The sequence below is a fragment of the Myotis nattereri genome (assembly GCF_964212035.1).
Source record: "Myotis nattereri genome assembly, chromosome: 5".
Lineage (NCBI taxonomy): Eukaryota > Metazoa > Chordata > Mammalia > Chiroptera > Vespertilionidae > Myotis > Myotis nattereri.
Window position 1 is genome coordinate 34628945 of NC_138080.1, and position 20895 is coordinate 34649839.

General features: G+C 48.7%; 1 protein-coding gene across 2 annotated transcripts in view; it reads right to left on the minus strand.

Annotated features, from left to right (window-relative positions):
• Nucleotides 1-19411, minus strand: part of ZNF395 (zinc finger protein 395) — a 40438-nt gene extending 21027 nt beyond the window's left edge. Inside the window, exons 1-2 of one of the 2 annotated variants that reach the window (XM_081091092.1) lie at nt 19214-19411; nt 6729-6819 (exon numbers count right to left, since the gene is read on the minus strand). The gene's annotated coding sequence lies outside the window, so the exon portion shown is untranslated. The remainder of the gene's footprint in view (nt 1-6728; nt 6820-19213) is intronic. The other variant, XM_081091091.1, reaches the window with a different exon arrangement.
• Between the last annotated feature and the right edge of the window lie 1484 nt (nt 19412-20895).

Here is a 20895-nt window from a genome sequence, read left to right on the forward strand (position 1 = left end):
GGCTCCGGACCGGGGTGCAGGGTCCAGGGCTCTGGAGACATGGCCCTGACACCTTGGCACTGCCTTATCTAACCTTCACAACGCTGCAAGGAAGAAATGTTTCCTCGAGGTAGTGATAGGAAAGCAAAGCAAAAGCTGACAACAAAGAACTCTCCTGAAAATATAAAACGTGGAGAGGAGAACTTTAAAAGCCAAACAATCTGCCGTGGCTGAGTGGTTGAGCGTCGACCTGTGAACCAGGAGGTCACAATTCGATTCCCAGTCAGGGCACATGCCCGGGTTTCGGGCTCAATCCCAGTGTGGGGTGTGCAGCAGGCAGCCGATCCATGATTCTCTCACCACTGATGTTTCTATCTCTCTCTCCTTCTCCCTTCCTCTCTGAAATCAATAGAAATATATTTAAAATAATAATGATAATAAAAGCCTAATAATAATATATTTAAAATAATAATGATGATAATAATAAAAGCCTAATAATCCAGGAGCCCATTAGCCTAAGGCCCTGAGTGTCACATGTGCCAAAAAGGGAAGACTTTGTGGCCACGATGCCCAAGGGGCCGATCTTAAGACACAAGGAAAAGGCTTCCTATGTTCTCACTCCTTTGAGAAGGCAGAGAAATGCAGACTCGGGTTCCTATACTCCTTTCATTTAAGTGGTTAAAATAGAGAAAGTATTTGGAACTCAACAGTCCTTTGCGTGAATAATGGCATTCCCCGATGGCACTGAATAAACAGACAGTGGGGCTTGTAAGGGGCGGATGGGGGTGGGGAGGGGCGAGAACCACCTGGTGACTTGCCTGGCTGGAGTCAACAGGTAATAACAAGACAGCCACACAGAGCGGCAGGTACTCCAGAAAGAGGTCACCTGGTCTGAGAGACAGGCCACGAGAGTGACATCCAAAAGTAAACATGAGAAACCACACTCGTGCCGAAAAGATCGGTCAACGAGAGACAGCTGGCCAGCAAACACAAGCAGGTAAGGGAAGGGCCCAGAGGTGCCCAGAGCCCCTCAGGAATCCCAGCCTTGCCCGGGAGCCTCCGTCCCACATGTAAGTGGATAGTAAATAAGCTGTAATCTTGGAAATCATCAGGCACAAGATAAGAAGCATGTGTGGCTGGGACGACATTTGAAAACCTGAAAGAAGAGCTGGGAACCAGCATTTGTTCCAAGACCAGGATGGTGGGTGGGCCAATGGGAGGAGATCTGCCTGGCCAGACGGGAAGTCACCAGGCTTTTGCAGATCAACATTTAACCCACCTTTCCCCTTTATTCCCACTCCCCGATTAACTGTACACATTTTCCGTTTCCATGGCGGGGTGGGAGGCAGCTCCTCACTCCGTCACCATCTCCTGGAGTCGACAGGTAATGAAAAGACAAAGACACAGAGCGGCAGGTACTCAAGGAAGACGTCACCTGGTCTGAGACGTCTCCTACAATCGGAGCATTCTCCCCAGGACCAAAGGGAATGCCTCCCACCCCCCCAGGAGCGCCTGGGCTAAGAGGAAAGAGAGGCTGGAAGGCACTGAAGTACTAAAACCGGCCCCTCAGAATGACACCCAGCCTGTTCGGGAGAAGTGAAGCCCAGACCCCCTGAGGGAGCATCTCCAGGGAAGGAACAGAGCAGCCAGGCACCTCCCCCTGTGTGACCCCAACAGTCAGCCACCCTCCCAGAGCCTCCATGTCCCACCCCCACCTGTGAAAAATGAAAAGAGTGCCCAGCATCTGGAAGGAGCACACGCTATGTCCCTCCCCGCCCGCCTGTCTTAGGTGGAGGCTGGGGAGCTAAGTCACACTACGGGCCACTCTGGCTGCTCGGTAGCCACCGTCAGGCTGGCGTCTGGGAATTGAGGTTGTAAAAGGACATGTGACCAGAACCAGTAATACAACAACTGATTCTAAAGGAAACCAAGATGCTGACCATGGGTGAGCCACTCATTAATTAAAATCACAGCAAAACTGATTTGCAGCAAGATAAGGGAACTGAGAAACTCAACGCATTCCATGGAGGGGCCTGCTGGCCACGACGAACCAATCCCGGGGGTTCAGGGCTGAGCGTGTGCAACACCAAGCCCAGAGCCAGGTCCTGCCACCCGTCTCCCACATGACCTAGCTCAGTGATGGCGAACCTATGACACGCGGGTCAGAGGTGACACGCGAACTCATTTTTGGGGTTGATTTTTCTTTGTTAAATGGCATTTAAATATAGAAAATAAATATCAAAAATATAAATCTTAGTTTTACTATGGTTGCAAATATCAAAAAATTCCTGTATGTGACACGGCACCAGAATTAAGTTAGGATTTTTCAAAATGCTGACACGCCGAGCTCAAAAGGTTCGCCATCACTGACCTAGCTCCTCACTTCATCCCCAGCAGACACGTCCCAATCCTGTTCTTCTCTCCTGAGCCCAAACCTCAGTCTGGGTGCCCTGCCCAGGGTTGTCAAACCTCTCTGAGGCGGAGCCTGGCCAGCCTCTGACCGACCTCTCATGCTGCTACAGACTCGGGTCCTGGTTCCAGGTGTGCTGTTCCAGGTGTGCTGGTTCCAGGTGTGCTGTTCCAGGTGTCCCGGATCCAGCCCCGGGCCACACCGGTACAGACCCACACCGGAAACAATTTTGCACCAACTCACCAGAAAGAGCACCAGGGAACACAAACACCGGCGTTTTAAAAAAATCTGCTGATACTCAGCCCACGTGGCAGGCTCTGCTGATGAACTGGAACAGAAGAGTTTAGAAGCCTAAGCCTCAGACCCTTAAAGAGGCTCAGGCCTCACTGAGCTCCCACCTGGGTCCTACCTCCAGCAGTTGTTGATAAAAGCACTTACTATCCTCCAGAGCGACATCCAGATGTTTGCGCTTTCGCATTTAGAGGAATGAATCAGAATCCGCTTCTTTCAGGAAAATGCAAACATCCAGCAATCGGACACCGGAGCCTCACAGAAAGATGGTTTTCAGGATTCAGCTCGTCCAGTTAGATCCATGTGCATGTGAAAGTGTGAAGTGCCTGACGTACGCTAACCAAGTGGAAATGTGTTATGAATTTTTTAAAAATCTGCTGGGTGACTGGGAGGGACAGGGAGGCAGACACATTTCCCCCAGAAAAGACAAAATCAGCCAAAGTAGAGAGACTATAGACCCCATAAAGGTCTTTTACATACACAGTGAAAAATGAGCCCCGTGGAGGGGAGAGGGGGGCCTCGCCTAAGGCACAGCCCACGAAGGAGGTGCCTTTCTGTGGAGGCCACTCAGAGAACCTTCGCGCCCCAGTCTTTGTGGGGACGAGGATGCGTTCAAAGATGGAACAGGGGGTGGGGACACAGACTGACCGAGACGCTGCTCCTGTCTGAGCTCAAGATATCGGGGTGTCCACTCTCGGATGTTTCTCCTTAAGTGGCCAGGGTGGCAGCTCTGATCAGTGTGCTCACTAGTGAGGCTGTTCTAAGCCAAAGTGACAGAATAATGGTGGCTCTGTCACAGAGACCACGGCTCTCGCTCCTGCGGTCTGAGAGACGGGAGGGATGACACAGGCGCTCATAGGCCAAGACGCACAGGCCGTGGCTGCCCAGCGCTGGTGAGTCCCTGCCCGCTGCGAGGACGGTCGAGGAGGTGGCTCCGCATGACCCTCACCCACATCAGGCCAGCAGGCGGGCTGCAAGTACACAGTTCAGGGCCAGCAGGAGACTGGAATCTTCTGAGGACAAAGGCAGTGGCATGATCTCAAGCAACACAACCACATCTAACTGCTCATCAGAACGGCCACAGAGCGAGCAGACAAGGAGACGATGCAATCCCCAGCCTCCCAGAGACCTGGTTCCTTTCGGGATGTCCTAGCACCTGTCACCTACCAAAGACGCACGTGCCAGTCACTGGCGAAGCACTTCAGACTTTTATCCTACGTCATCCCTCACAGTAGCATCATCATCATCTTCTTCATTTTGCAGGTGAGGAAGCTGAGACCCAGGGGGGCTGAGTCATGTTCCCAGGGCCTCACAGCTAGAAAGTGACAGAAGTGAGCTTAAATGTGGCTGATTCCAAAAGATGACGCTCTTTCTTCTATATTCTACAGGAAAATTATGGATGCATCAACTAAGAAGCTAGACTGATGACCTCTTAAAGGCTCCTTGTTAGTAAAAACGTGAGTCACGCGGAGGTCAATGTGGCAGTCGGTGGTGGTTTGGGCACGGAAAGGAAATGAAACAGGCATTACAACAGCCAAGCATCAAGCGGGAGGCTCCCCCAGGAGCAGGGCTACAGTTATTCTTATCTCACACTTTCCCAAATATCTCAGGGCGGCCAGGGAGCCCTAACTTCCCAATCATGTGACCTTGGGCCAACTACTTCACCTCCCTGTGCCTCAGTTTCCCCGCCTCTACAATGGGAAAGACAGCAGCCCCTCCTCCACCGGGTAACGTGAGGGTGTCGCCAGGCCGTGCGATTCCCTGTAACCGTGCCTTGGTTTGTAAGAGCCATCAAGCTCCTCTTCCTAGCGATTCGACTCCTCGGAGAGAGGACCCTGGGGAAGAATGAAAAAGTGCCCCTCGGGCACTAGGCACTGTGCCTGGCACACAGTGCTCGATAAATGTCAGCCAAAGACCAACCAAGAGAAGGCACCAAATTCTGCATAGTGATGATTACAGGGGAGACTCTGTGTAAGTAAGTGGAGGGGAAACCAGCCAGTAAAATTGAACACTGACAAGGGCAGTGCAATACATTTAAGGGAAAAAAAAAAATCGAAATCACGAAGAGCTCTGCGGCAACGGTCAGAATCCAGGAAAGGGACCTCTACGCCACCGTAGATCAGACTACCATCCTATCGTGGCCACAGGGGCCAAAACCAACAAGCAGACAATCACTGTGTCCAGCACCACTGCAAAAGTACTGAAAACGAAAAGCAGCACACTGCCGCCCACACCAGGTAAAATTAGAGCACTCTCCACCCTGGGAGCACCGGACGCCTGACCAACCATAAAAGTAAGTTGTAAAAACAGAAGACAGTCACCGAAATGGGCGGTGGGAGGGGGAGGGCATGCCAGAGCCGCCAGAGAGATCAAGGCCAGCAGAGTCCTGTGAGAATCTAGCAAATGGGAGAGATAAGGTGGGGCGCTAACTCCGTCACCAAATCCTGAAACGACAGAGGAGGGAGCGCCTGCTCACACCCTCGGGAGACCAGAAGAGGAGGCCAGAGTCTCCGTACCCCAGACGCAGGCAATATAAATGCATGCCTGGGTTTGGGCAATTGCTTGAATGCAACGCTGGGTTGCCCAGGGGTCAGATCCAGAACTATTGTCATTCGCATCTGTGTGAGGGATCTGAAGAGGAATGCACGGGAAGTCACGAAGGCTGCACGAGGGTTCTGCCTCTCGCCGGCTCGGTGACCGGGGGCAGCAGCGCGTGCCCTTCAAGAGGGGCACAGCCAAGCCCTCCCTTGGCGTGTGTTTGGCCTGATACGAAGCATTTTTATGTTTTCCAGGAGTTCTCAGAGATCTAGAGATGATGCCAAGAAGTGTAAATCCAGAGACACACGCTATCCTCCTGCCCATAAATGAAACTGTTCAAGTATTTGACAGTGTTTTAGATTTTTTTTGATTTCTAAGAACACTAAAATGCTCCCAAACACCTCGCCCTGGGCTTGAGCACTGAAGGGTAAGGCACCCCGTATTCTACAGCGGCACAGAGAGGGAACGCAGATGTGTTGAAGGTCTCCGGCTAGGGAGTGAACTGGGCTTAGAATTTACCACGCAGTCCACAACGGGCTGCCCGTCCACCCTGCAATCCCTCTGCACACCACAACCAACATGCAGGCCAAAGTCCTCCGAGGGACCAGACAGAAGTAACTATGGGGCCCAACCCTTCTAGGCCACCAGTGCTAACTCCTGGGGGGGAGGGCACACACCTAGCACACGCTAAATCCTGCGCTAGCCTTAGGAAACAACTGCTTCATTCTGAGCATGCCTCCAGTGTGGCCTGGCCTACACGAAGTCTAAGCGAGGCACTCACCTTGCCATGCGTCTGTCTTCATTAGGATTTAAAATTCAAGTGCCCTACGACACAGCAACTCCCCTTTCTCGGTGTCTACTCAAGAGAAACACTCACCTGTGTTCCCAAGAGGCAAGTGCAGCCAAGTTGACTGTAACATTTGTAACAGCAGAGGATTTAGAAATAACCTTACATGTCCACCAGTTAGAGCAGCGGTTCTCAACCTGTGGGTCGCGACCCCTTTGGGGGGTCGAGCGACCCTTTCACAGTGGTCGCCTCAGACCATCAGAAAACACATATATAATTACATATTGTTTCTGTGATTCATCACTATGCTTTAATTATGTTCCATTTGTAACAATGAAAATACATCCTGCATATCAGATATTTACATTACAATTCATAACAGTAGCAAAGTTACAGTTATGAAGTAGCAACAAAAATAATTTTATGGTTGGGGGTCACCACAACATGAGGAGCTGTATTAAAGGGTCGCGGCATTAGGAAGGTGGAGAACCGCTGAGTTAGAGGAAGGCTGAACAACAGTGTCGCCTTCTGGTTCCAAGAAAGGCCATCCAGGAGTTACACAGAATCAAGAAGACCTACCCAAGGATTGGAAGCAATCACCAAGAGGTGCCCCTGTGGGGCGGGGCAGGGGGGACAGGACATGCCGTGCAAAGCACGTCTCTTTTTTAAAGCTCTATGGGTATAACTGCAAGTATGTAAAGCATTTGAAAAATACCAGCAAACCTGAAACAGCGGCTGACCTCTGGGGAAGGGCTGGATTAGGAGTGGTTGTCAAGGAAGATTCCGTTTGCTCTGGAAGGTTTGCCTTGTTTTCCTGTGAAGAAGGTGTGTTTGTTCATTTACTCGCTGTGTAACAAAATTTCATTTAACTTTAAAAAAAGAAACTGACCCTGTTCAATACATTTTAGTAATATGTCTGGGGGCACATGCTTCCCCAGGAGGCTGACAGCTCAGCAGTGCAAAGCATGCAGGCTTTGCAACACGGATCTTGTTTCAATATGACAAGCCCAACTCTGTAACTTATGTGCTAGTTCAAGGAAGAGAGAGGGAAAAGGGAGAAAGTGTGTTGGGGGCTTCTGGGTAATCCAAGGGGATGTCCTAGGAATCATTCCAATTCTCTGGCTGAGAATTCCAGCTCTCCAACACAACAAACACACACACTCACACACACACACACACACACACACACACACGCCAATAATGGCAGCCCTCGCCCAATCACACTTGTGCCTCACATTAATCTGGATCCTGTGGACACTGAGAAAAATTTGAATACCCCATTAGACAGGCTCCAAAATATTCCTGACTCACCAGGACTACCGAACCATATAGGGTACTGATTTTTTGTTGTTGTTTTTGTTGTTAATCCTCACCGGAACATACTTTTCCCCTTGATTTTTAGAAAGAGTGGAAGGAAGGGAGGAAGGGGGAGACGGGGAGGGAGAGGGAGAGAGAAACATCTATATGAGAGAGACATATCGATTGGTTGCCTCTCCCATGGACCCTGCCTAGGGCTGGGGATCGAATCCACAGCCGTTAGGTCCACAGGCCAATGCTCTAACCACTAAGCAACCGGCCAGGGCATAGGATACTGATTTTTAAGCGCACACACTCCCTCCATCTCTTCAAAGCCCTCTGTATCAAGTCCCCAGAAACACAAAATTTGAATCTTAAGAACCTAATTGGCAAAACTAACCTGAGGTGATAGAAATCAGAGCTGTGGTCCTTCTGATGGGTGTGTGTGTGGGGGGGGGGGGGGGGGTGGTGTTAATCTAGAAATAGTCACAAGGAACATTTCTGGGGTGATGAAAATGTTCTGTCTCGAAATGCATTTGTCAAAACTGATTAACCAGCACACTCAAGATCTGAGCATTCCACTGTATGCAAATTATACCCCAATTTAAAAAAAAAAAAAATATAGAGCTCCTGAAACGCTGTTCCTCTGCCAGCTGCAGCAGAACTTGGAGCTGCCCTATCAGACTTCTGAAATCCCTGCTATGCTATGTAAAGAGCACAGAGCACCATGGCGACAGTGGCCATAAAAACAGATAACACGATTAAAATGGACAGAGGACACATGAACTTAAGAACGGCGCACCAGGAGCAATTCATTTTCAGCAGCAGGAGAAAAATAGAAAGAGGAGAGGGAGCTTCTCATCCCCCCTGCACTTTGAAAAACAGCCGCCCGAGTGTGGCTGTTTTTCCTGAACGTGTTTTCACGACTTCCCAATACCCAAAGGACAAAACGGGCTGAGAACTGTTATTATTCCTCATTGTATTTTGCTTTAAAAAATATTTTTAAAGCACAGGGTAGCGTACGATTTTCCCATACCCACTCTATGTGGCCCAGGGAACCAATTCATAGCAATTCCGCAAGCAGAGCTGATGTGCCATACACTGCGTGGGGCCCCAAAGATACTGAGATAAAGGAAAACTGGGCCCTTTGTCACCAAGGCACAGGTTTCCAACTTGAGTTCTAAATGATCAAGTCCTGCCTGTATTTTTATATGCCTCTAAACCTGTCACTCCCTAAGCTGTGCACCCCAAAACTACTTTACTCCATGTGAACAGAGAGCACTTTCTTGCCAAATACTGATTTTTTTTCAAATGCTAAAGTGTGAGCCTGGATCACGTGGAGACAGAAATCATCTTGTGATGCTCTCCGAAGCTGAGATAAGCCTCTATTCTCTCTGCAGAGCTCTCTAAGAAATATTTGCTATGTGATTTTGCCCTGGCAGTGCCCGCACCAGCAAAAAAGGTAATCCAAAAATACAAGGAAGAAAATCTAAACATGTTAAATAATCAGGATGGGTTCTAAATCAACCATAAATTTCAGTAAACTTCAGGCAATATTAAACTAATCAAATGTTCTACATGTAAGCTATAAAGAATAAAAATGAAAAATTTTTAGCTTAAACCACAAACTTATTGTCTGATATAAAGTATACACACACACACACACACACACACACACACACACACTCTGGGAAATCCCACACAAACGTTCCTTTAAATGTATCCATCTCTTTTCCTCTTTGTCACTAAACCCACAGAGCAATCCTAAGGCTCGGTCTCTTCCCAGGTATCAGGATGGCATTTACAGGGCTATGCCTGGTGATATAAATCTGTGGTGTTGGACATTGAAAGGAGATGGTCAAGGGCACTCCCAGGCCCCCAAAAGCCAAGCAGAGCACCCATCATTCAATTGAAGGGCCCCACCTTGGTTCATTCATTTTCCTGCCAGAACTGGCCGATACACACAATATTAGTCTTTTATGTATCCATCTATTTTATTTATTATTATTTTCCATTTCTACCCAAGCCCCAACCTTTTCGCTTTCCTAAAGACCAAATTCCATTTTCAGCAGCCCTGTGCCCACAAACTGAGTCCTGCCCCGTCTTGGAATAGTTCTCGAAAGTGACTGTAGAAGGGTCTCTCGAGAATGCTGGGCCCCATTTATAAGCATTTTTAAAAGAACTGACATGATGCTACTGACTCAGATACTATGCAACTACAGCTAGAGCCCCGCATCCACATTCCCATTCAGCTGTGACAAATCACCTAATGACCTGACCCTAAAGATTGGAAAGGATTTTGGAGGTCGGCCTAATTCGTGTCCTTCTCTTCTACAGTATATTTACTCAACAGCATTCAACCCAACTTGGATTCCTCCAATAATGAGAAGTTCACTCTTCTATGGGCAAACATTTCCATTGCTGGGCAGCTCTGTCAGCTGAAAACCCTGTTTCACATTGAACTGAAACCTGCCCTCCTAGTCGTTGGGGTTCAAAGGAACCTTAAAGCTCATCAACTTCAGTGTCATCATTCTACAGATGAGGAATCTGAAGCTAGAGAGGATCAAGCCATTGTTCTATCCATCGGTCAAATTCCAACAGCAGGAGCAGACAGGAGCAAGTCTACCCTTTCCTATGCTTGATGACCATGGAAATACTTGAAAGCTCGATCACATGCCCACCCCATGAGTACACTCCAGTCATTCCTGATTCTACACCAGCCCGGTCGCCTTCCTGTGGATAGTCTTGCTGGTTCGTGTTTCTTTTAAATCATGGCCCCCAGGGGGTCCAAATGTCACATGACCAGCAGAGGTTATTAAAACTAGATCCCTTGATTGGATGGATGGATGAATTCCTGATCCAGTTGAGAACTGGATTCAACTTGTAAACACCTCATCCCACTTAGGGCTCACATTAATCTCACAAACATAAAACTATCTCAACACTTTTTTCCCACATGATCTGCCCCTTCTCAGCATGTGTGGAGTGCTACCAGGGTTACACTGTGCCTGTCTGTTCATCTGTGGGTCTGCCCCTTTCAATTTGATTATCAATTTCAGATCAAGAACTGTCTTATTTTGTGACTCCAGTGCCTCATCCTGTGTGTGACACAAAGCAGGTAGGGACAGCCCAGCAGCTGTGGCTCAGTGGCTGAGAATTAACTTATGAACCAGGAGGTCACTGTTTGATTCTCAGTCAAGGCACATGCCTGCATTGCAACCTTGATCCCCAGTGTTGGGCGTGCAGGAGGCAGCCGATCAGTGTTTCTCTCTCATCACTGATGTTTCTCTCTCTCTCCCTCTCCCTTCCTCTCTGAAATCATTTAAAAACAAAAAAAACAAAGCAGGTAGGTACTCAAGGTATGTCACTGAATGAACCATCTACTTTTCCCCATCCTGTCCTTGAACAACAAAATGTTTTTAAAATAGCAGTGTTCAAGAGAAAGAAAAGACAAACCAGACTAGGAGAAAATATGTGCAAAAGATACAGCTGGTGAAGGACTATTAGCCATAATACACAAAGAACTCTTAGAACGATAATAAGAAAACAAACAACTTGATTAAAAAATTGGCCAAAGACCTTAGCAGACACCTCACCAAAGAAGACCTACAGATGGCAAAAAAAAAAAGTACATGAAAAGATGTCATCACATGTCATTAGGGAAATGCAAATTAAAAGAAGATACCACTAAACACCTGTTAGGATGACCGAAATCCAGAACACTGACACCAACAAATGCTGGTGAGGATGTGAAGCAACAGAAACTCATTCACTGTTGGTAGGAACACAAAATGGTAAGCCTCTTCGGAAGACAGTTGGGCAGTTTCTTATAAAACTAGACATACTCTTACCATATAATCCAGCAACAGCACGTGCTGGTACTTACTCGAAAATTTGGAAACTTATGTCCACGCAAAAACCTGCACCCAGATGTTCATAGTAGCTTTATTCATAATAACTGTGAAAACTTGGAAGTAACCAAGATGTCCTTTAGTAGGTAAATTTAGGATAAACTGTGGTACATTCAGGCAACGGAATATTACTCAGCACTAAAAAAGCCACGAGAAGCAACAAAGGAAGCTTAAATGCATATTACTAAGTGAAAGAAGCCAAACTGAAAGGCTGCATACTCTGTAATCCCAACTATGTAACACTGTGGAAAAGCAAAACTGTCCAGACAGTAAAAAAGGTCAGTGGTTTCTGGGGGTTTGGGGTGATGTTGGCATGAACAGGCAGAGCACAGAGGTTTTTAGGGCAGTGAAAGCATTCCATCTATATATCTAAAAGCCTAAGCAACCGAACGACCGGTTGACTGGTCGCTATGACGCACACTGACCACCAGGGGACAGACGCTCAACACACAGGATCAGGCTCCCTCCTGTCTAGATGGAGCCTGCAGGGATCAGGCTCCCTCCTGTCTGGATAGGCCTGCAGGGATCGGGCCTGCGGGGATTGGGCCAAAAACAGCTATCTGACATCCCCCAAGGGGTCCCAGATTGTGAGAGGGCGAAGGCCAGGCCAAGGGACCCCACCGGTGCACAGGGGCCTCTAGTAGGATACTAAAATGGTGGATACATTTTATTTCATACTAGAGGCCTGGTGCACGAATTCGTGCATGGGTGGGATCCCTCGGCCTGGCCGGCAATTGAGGCCTATCAGGGGGTCAGCAGGCCAGGGGGTGGGACCGCAGGAGGTTGGCTGGCCAGCCTCCCCCCCATCAAGGCCCGGGGGAGGCGCCGTGGGAGGTTGGCTGTGGGAGCACACTGACCACCAGGGGGCAGCTCCTGCATTGAGCGCCTGCCCCCTGGTGGTCAATGAACGTCATTGTGACTGGTTGACCGGTCGTTCTGGTCGTAAGGGTCGCTTAGGCTTTTATATATATAGATATTTGTCCAAACTCAGAATATATAACACCAAGGGTGAACCCTAATGTAAACTATGAAGGTAAAGTGATAGTGATGTGTCAATGTTGGTTCATCGATTGTAACAAATGTCACTCTGGTGGGGGATTTGGTACTGTGGGAAGCTTCCTATGCATGTGCGGGGGCAGGGGGTTTTATGGAAGCCTTCCTTTTAATTTTGCTGTGAATCTAAAATTGCTCTAAAAAATAAAGTGTATTTATTTATTTATTTATTTAATATATTTTATTGATTTTTTTACAGAGAGGAAGGGAGAGGGATAGAGAGTTAGAAACATCAATGAGAGAGAAACATCGATCAGCTGCTTCCTGCACACTCCCTACTGGGTATGTGTCCGCAACCAAGGTACATGCCCTTGACCAGAATCGAACCTGGGACCCTTGAGTCCGCAGGCCAACGCTCTATCCACTGAGCCAAACCGGTTAGGGCAAAGTGTATTTAAATAAAGTATATATATGGTACTGTTTCTTCCACTGTGATACACATACATTATAAAAACACAAATAATAAATTTTAAATGTCAAGAAAGAGTGTCACTCAACTTGATCCTTCAAGAAGCAACCAGTATTCTTTCAGTATTAAAATTAGTAATTTCCTCCCAGTCATTTTCTATATACTTTTGTTTCTTTAATATTTGAAATCATAGTGCAGATGCACTTTAAGTTTTAACAGAAACTTGTCCATGTTATTTTAAAATTTTTCCTAACCATTATTTTTAATGCCCATAATATCCTATATATTATATCCCATATAATAAAAAAGTAATATGTAAATCGACCGAACAGTGAAATGACCAGTCACTATGATGTGCACTGACCACCAGGGGGAAGATGCTCAACGCAGGAGCTGCCCCCTGGTGGTCAGTATGCTCCCATAGGGGGAGTGCGGCTCAGCCAGAAGCCCTGAAGCCAGGCTCACGGCTGGCAAGTGCAGCGGTGGTGGCAGGAGCCTCTCCCACCTCCACAGCAGCACTAAGGATGTCCAACTGACGACTTAGTCCCATCCCCTGAGGGCTGAAGGGACCCCCCCCCCCCCACCGCCGAGTGCACAAATCTTGTGCACCGGCCGAGTCTCCAGTTCTATTATAAAGACACATTCACTTATAGATTGCTTCCAACCCACTCATACCATTGGCTATTTAGGTTATTTCCAATTTTTCACAATAGTTTATTAAAAAAAAAAAAAAACTCTGCATAATCTCTGTGCATAAAACAGCATCTACATTTTGGATATGGTCTCAGGTATCTCTCTAGGATTATCTGACCAGAACGTATGAACATCTCGACACATTACCATTCAAATTTTAAAAACTGAATCAGACTTTTCATGTATCTCTTACTGAATTTCTTTTTTAAATTTGGGCCTCATTCTGGGTGATTTTGAACGTGGACTTACTACTAAGCAATCCCTCCCACCTCTGTGTCTTCATCCACGCACTGGAAAAATGGGGAGCAGCTCAAGACCAAGAATAGAACCCTATGGCACTTGCTTTCAGACCCCCTTCCAGACTGACTCGGTGCCACTAATTAACGGTTTTTGCCTATTAATAACATGATCAAAATAAATTAATAACACCATCCAGCTCACATTCTACCATCATATTTTAAGAAACTGTTAAATATTTTCCTACAAAGCCAAAGTGTACCAAAGCTGCTACGTCATTTCTCTGATCTAGTAACCGAACCATCATACAAAACAGGCAATGGGTTTCATTTCGTCCGATTCGGCGGACTCCTGATTATCCTAGCATCCTCAGGCCACACATTTTAAGCAAAAAGCACTTCCGTTTCAACTCTGTTTTAAGGTTGATTTTAAAATAATCAGATTGTGCAACCTGTAAAAAACAAACAACAACAAAAGGTGGCTTTTGCTCAGTTCCCCTTACCTGTAGCAAGTGGCTATGGACTCCCAGGGTAAACCAAACTGTCTCAGGACCACAGAGACCTGAACTCACTTCAGCTGGTCCTAAAAGCAGCCTAGTTTTCCAGAAATCGTTTGCATTAACACCTGGCCTTGGACCAGTTATTCCATATTCATTATGAACCTCTGGATCCTGGAGGCCTACCTCCTGGGGATGTCCTAGGACAGCGGTTCTCAACCTGTGGGTCACAACCCCTTTGGGGGTCGAACGACCCTTTCACAGGGGTCGCCTAAGACCATCGGAAAACACATATATAATTACATATTGTTTTGTGATTAATCACTATGCTTTATGTTCAATTTGTAACAATGAAAATACACCCTGCACATCAGATATTTACATTACGATTCATAACAGTAGCAAAATTACAGTTATGAAGTAGCAATGAAAATAATTTTATGGTTGGGGGTCACCACAACATGAGGAGCTGTATTAAAGGGTCACGGCATTAGGAAGGTTGAGAAGCACTGTCCTAGGAGTAAGGATGTACCAAAAGAAATGGCACAGCTCCTCTCCTTGCTGTTCCTTTATTATTGACTCAGAGAACCAAAGCTCCTGAGAGTCTAATGTCATACGGCATTTGGCAGTCATGACTCACATCTCACCAAGTTACTACCTCGACTTCTTCTTAGAGGATACATGCCAGGAGCCTCGATCTAACCATGGCCGCCAGTAGTGGAAAAGGGGGATGCTTGGGAGATCTTGGGGTCACTAGAAATTTGCCTCACCATAGAGAATAGGTCACAAAGCCCTCCAATAAGTACCATTCCAACCAATTAAAAAAAGGTTGCCAAGTCCCAGCCAATAGCAACTCAGAAAGTGCTGTGGACTTGCCTAAAATAAATCATTTGCACACAAACATCTGAGGTTCCGTAAGGTCAGACTCCTACCTGAATCCTCTTGAAGACCCAGGTCACAAACCCAAACACCTGCAGGACTAAGTAGGGAATGTAAAGAGAATGGACTGAGGCAACAGGTATCAGTGGGACGATGACAAATGAAGGCCACAGACCGGTCTCCCACACCCAGGGGCAGCTGCCTCTCAGCTCTGGAAGCCTGCCTGATGGGATTCTTTAAGACAATCCCAAATCCAGAGGTTTTCTGGATCGCTCCCAAGTTTATAAAAACCTTTGGGTAGTCCAAATTACAACGCGTCTGAAGACTGAACATATTCTTCGGGCCACCTACTTATAATCCCTACACTGTGTTTTAATCCTAACCCCCCTCGCCAACCTGATTCTGCCCACGCTCCGCTCATCACTCTCGCACACACCGTGTACACCCCCAACTCCAAGTCTTTGCCCATGCTACACCTCCCACCTGTGCAGCCCATGAGACCCGCTGAAAAGGTTCACCCCAGACTTCCTTCCCTATTCCAAACAGTTTTTCCAAGCCACTCCAGCACAGGCTGCTCACCCCTTCCTCTGAACTCTCTGGGTAATTATTTTTCATTTTGGCATTTAATCATTTTGCCCTGATCCCTAATCATAGGTCTATCTTAACACTCCAGCTAGCCTGTCAACTTTGTCTCTTCCTCCTGCTTCCTTCCACCCACAGCACTAATAAGGATAGCTCTGCACATGAGCCGCTTAACAAATACTTACAGGAGGTGAAAATTCTCTGTAACTGTGTTTTTCAAACTGTGGGGCAGGAGCCATTACAGAGCAGTTAAATCAATTTAGTGGGAGACAACAAGCATTTTTAAATGAGAAATAATGGAATAGAAAATAAAAGTAGCAGAGGAGACTGTACCAAGCCAAGGAAAGTAGTACTTTATGAACCTGAATTAGATTTTAACATACATGACTGAGTGGACTAGGCCACGAGAGAGCAGAAAACACTGCTCTATAAAGAGTGAATTAGCACAACTATTGCTCCATGCAATTTTTTTTACCATCATATATTCCCTATAAAGAAAAACAAAAAATAGCCCTAGCCGGTTTGGCTCAGTGAATAGAGCAACAGCCTGTGGACCGAAGGGTCCCAGGTTCGATTCCAGTCAAGTGCACATGCCTGGGTTGCAGGCTCGATCCCCTGTGTAGGGCATGCAGGAAGCGGCCAATCAATGATTCTCTCTCATCATCGATGTTTCTATCTCTCCCTCTCCCTCCCTCTCTGAGATCAATATATTATTTTTAAAAAAAGAAAAAAAAGCTGATGGACACCTCTCCCTATGCAAGTCACTTCCCCTGCTAGATCACCGATCCTACACGTCGCAAAGAAACAGAGAGGCTAAGGAAATGCAATTACATTCTCCACTCGTTCTGCAACTTCTTGCAATCATCCTCCAAATTCACCAGCCCTCAGATGTTGCAAGTTGAGGCTTGGGGAATTTGTTCAGCAAATCACCCGGAGTCACCCTTGCAACAAGAAAGCAGAATTCAGAGCTCGGGAAAGACCTCCAGCAGGCAGGTCGCTGGATTCCTGGGAACTGGTAATGGTTCAGGTTGGGATTGGCCTGGCTCTGGGAAAGGCAGTATCCCTAAGCCCAAAATTTCCTCCTCGCTCCTTTAGATTATCTAGCTGCTTCCCACCTCCACCCATGAAAGGGACACCAGGACTAGCCGGAGTTTCTCAGTGGAGAACAAGTTCAGCTCGTTTCAAAACCCAGCAATTTATGTCTTTAGCAAATTCCATTCTACTCCCCTTCAATCACCCTCATGGTTAGAAGAATAAGCAGCCCCTTCTTCCTTGGACCCCCAACGTCCCAGAGTTGTTTTGGCAACTGCAGGGTCAGGACCAGGAGATGTCATTTGCATGGCAATACAGAACAGGGTCTTCCAATTTGGACCCTCACTAGCATCCTCTACTCCCTCCCTATGACCAAGAAGACAGGCCATTTATCTCTGGGGTGCCTTCCTTCTCCCAGCCTTGGCAGCCTTTTCCACACCATACACCCTGGTTTCCCCCCGATCTCAGAGTCACAGTCACTTGCAGGACACCTATATTTGGATGTCTTGGCAAACACAAAACTTCTCTGCAGCCTGAGTGTCAATGACTTCTCTCCAAAACACACATTTCCAACTTCTCGATTTCTCGAGTTACCCACTATCGCGACTCCAAGACCTTGGCATGTCATGGATTTCCACAAGGTATTCATTTCCACTCATCTCTTTCCTTCATCCCGCCCCTGTCGAACAGATTGCTTCAATGTTACTGTTTCTAAAGCGCATCCTCTTTTCCATTTCCAGTTATCCCAGTCCAAACCCTGGGCACTCCACAACGGTGACTGCCTAACGGATGCAGCTCCTAATATTACTAAAACCTTTCCAGCTACCCTTTCATTATGTCACTCCCTGGCTCAAAAACTTGAATATCTCCACAGTACACAGGGTAAAGGGTAATTCCCCAGTCTGGCTTTCTAGCACTTTTACAATCTCAACCATTGTTCCTCTCCTTCTTTATCTCCTGCTGTTCAGGAAATGTTCTCTGGCCAGGCCAAGGCGGTCTCCTTGTCTCCTCTCGGAAAAGCCATGTTCGTTCACACCTCAGGGCCCATCTCAAGGGTCTCATCTTCCAGGAATAGAGACCTGGCGATTCCCACCCATAGCTCGCGTCTCTGAACTCCAACAGCACCTATTCTATATGTTGCATTTTTAAAGTAATTGTGCACTGTCTTGAGGTTTACTTTACCTGCTCCGGCCTTCCCGTCTCCTTCATGGGATTATAAACCCTAGCAGGCATGGTCTCATGTGTCATGTGTATCCTCCCTCACTGAGACCCCTGTTTGAACCTCTTCTCTGCTGGTCGTCCCTCTGCAACCTCTTGCACCTGTTACTTCTTCCCCTCCTGCCTCTGGGCCTTTGCCAGTGAGTCATCTCCAGTGCATAATTCATTTCAGAGCCGAGTACTGTAAATCCACCCCCCAACTCTAACCTTTCCTCTGATATGCCCCCTGCCCCCAGCATTTACAGAGTTTAGGCAGCCATAACACATTAACTTGAACGCGAACTCAGAAATCACTTCACCTGGTCAACAGGCTTTCGAGGGCCTTAGATGTGTGTGCCTCTTACCATCTCCCAGAGAGCCTGGCATGGCGCTGAGAGCAGCAGTTCCTCAAAAGTACCTGTAGAGTTGAACTTAATTGCTATGTTTCCTTGCGTTTCAAGTTCCCTGGGACCCAAACCTCTGTTTACACAACACCTTACGAGGGTGTCAAAAAGGCCTTCAGTATCTGTTGATCACCCGCTTGCAGGCAAACTAGACCGGATACACTTTTCTGGAGAGAGGCGTGTAAAGAACTTAGTGGTGGTCTATAGGCAGCCCTCGCGCCTGGCAGCCTGGCACCATGCCCACCGGTGGAAGTGCTCCAAAGACACCAGGAATTGGCCGGGGCTGCCAGAAATCACAGGGGCCGGCAGCAGCACCCTCTCACCGCCCGGCAGGTGGGCTTCTCTAGGTTTCTGAGCCAATCCTAAAGCGAAGGAGCGGCGCCCTGAACTCCAAGGCAGGGAAGAAAACGCTGCCTTTTGCACATGACCAACTCCCCACCCAGGCCCCCAGCGGGCACCCCACATGCCCACAGTGCCAGCTCCTAGGAGGGTCAGGGGCCACCAGTGAGGAGAGGCAGAGTTAAACGGCACGGAAGGAAGTGGGGGTGGACAGAAGAGGACAGAAAGGGTGGGGGCCCGCTCCCGAGGTAGAGGGTGTGTCGCGCCGCGCGTCCCGGAGCCCAGCACTCGCTCGCTCGGTAGAGTGGGCAGGAACGCGCGGGGCGCCGGAGGGCTGGGCTGGCGGCCCAGCCGGAAAGGGTCAGGGAGGGGGCAGGTCCATCTCCGTCGGAGAAGCGACTCTGGACAACCGTTCAAAGTTGGGGAGGGGGTGCCTTGGCGAGCGCCGGCCGCGAGCGAAATAAACAAGGCGGCACACGGGAGAGCGGACGGCCACCCCCACCCAGCCAGCGCGGGCACTGCCGCAGCGTCCCCGCGCCCCGACCCGCCACTGCCCCAGCGCTCCGGCCTCCCGGGCCCTCGGGCCCCGACCTGGCCCCCGAGGGCGTGCGGAGCGTGGGAAGTTCTCAGGCCGCCCCCGTCTCCGGGCTGCAGCGCTGCGAGGTCCCCGCGCAGCTCACCTCGCCTCGCCACCAGCAGCAGCGCGGGCCGGGCAGCTCCGGCGTGGACAGCTCGGCTCGGCTCCGGGCTGCAGCTGCCGTCGCCCCTGCACACCCACCGGCGCGGCCCACGACCCGGCTCCGCTCCGGCCGCCCTCTCGCCCGCCCAGGCTCCGTTCGCGCCCACCTGGCCGGCCTGCCCTCCCTCTCCGGGACACTGCGCTCACGTACGCGGCCGCGGCCACAACCCGGCCCGGATTCCCGCCCGGGAAGGGAGCGGAAGAGCGCGCCCGCCAGCGAGTGAACGAGCGAGACCAGGGGACACACCCCCCCGCACCGCCCTCCCCACCCCACCCCCTACCCCCCACCCCTTTTTCCCCGCCCCCAGCCCCAGGCTCCGCGCGCGCACGCGGCCCGCGCGCCTCTCGCTGGCTCCGCGCGCCCGCGCCCTCCCCACACACCCACCGCGCGCCTGGGCGCACACCCCCTTGCAGACCGTGGGCGCTCAATAAGTTGCCCCGCGGCTCCTCGCGCACGTACGCCATTGAACCTGACCGAGTTGTGACCCCCCCCACCCCCCCCAACTCCCACCACAAAATCGGAACCGGCGGCTACAGCCCTGAACCAAACTGGGTGCTTTTTTTTTTTTTTCACTGAACCGCCAATCTAGCCAAAGTTTCTTGCTGTTGTTTTTCCAGGCCTGGCTCTGGGACGGGCTTCTCCGAGAGGAGCCGCGCTGCCCCGGGCGGGAGAGGAAGCCAGAACGCCCCAGGCGCCACCGACGGGAGTTGGGCGGGGGCGATAGGGACCCAGGCTGCGCAGCCCGGACCCGCCGGGAACCCGAGCGGGAGCGTTGGAATCAACCTTTCCATTTTTCTTTTGATTTGATGTTTCCTTCTCCATTTTATGACATTTTACACGATTTTACGCGTTTGTAGTTGTAAAATGAGGCGTTATTTACTTTTTCTGGAAGGGGAGAAAGTTAACTATTAGCTTTCAGCCCTTATGTAAACAAGACCGGTTGCTTTTGGCACCGTTAGGCTCTGGCTTTTGTATAAGTTGTAACAAGGAGAATTAAGCTGTTCCATTGTGTTGCTCTGTTTTTCAGAGATAAGACCAGAGGCACCACGAAATGAAGGGTCCCAGTGTCTATATGTGTGGGCCTGTATATTCATGTTTAAATAAGTGTAACGAATAGAAGAGGAATAATTTCCCTTCAAAAAGTTTTTAAATATTTGGGGGGCACACTTGTTGAATGCACAGTTAGCCTTCAATGTGAGGCATGCTGTTTTTCTTGCAGAGAGGCAGTGGGGAGGGTGCTGGAAAGGAGTGAAGGCTTTGCCAGCAGACAAGCCTGGCGTTCAATCCTGATTTAACTGCTGAGCAAGCTTTATGGTCTTCAGCAGGTTCTTTTATCTCGCTGAACCTCAACTTCATCTGTTAGATAAAACTTTTTAAAAACATGGGTATAATTCCTAGCTTGGAACAAAGAAGCAATAAGTATTATCTCCTTTCCCCTATTTCCCACCATTGGTTAAAAAATATCTAAATAGAATCAAAATTCCTATAGGACATTGGTTCTTAACTGGGGACAATGTCTAGAAACTCTTTTTTTTTCACTATTTTGAAAATATTTTAACTTGTACTAGTATATATCCAATTTTTTTTCAATTACGGTTGACATTCAATATTATTTTAATTAG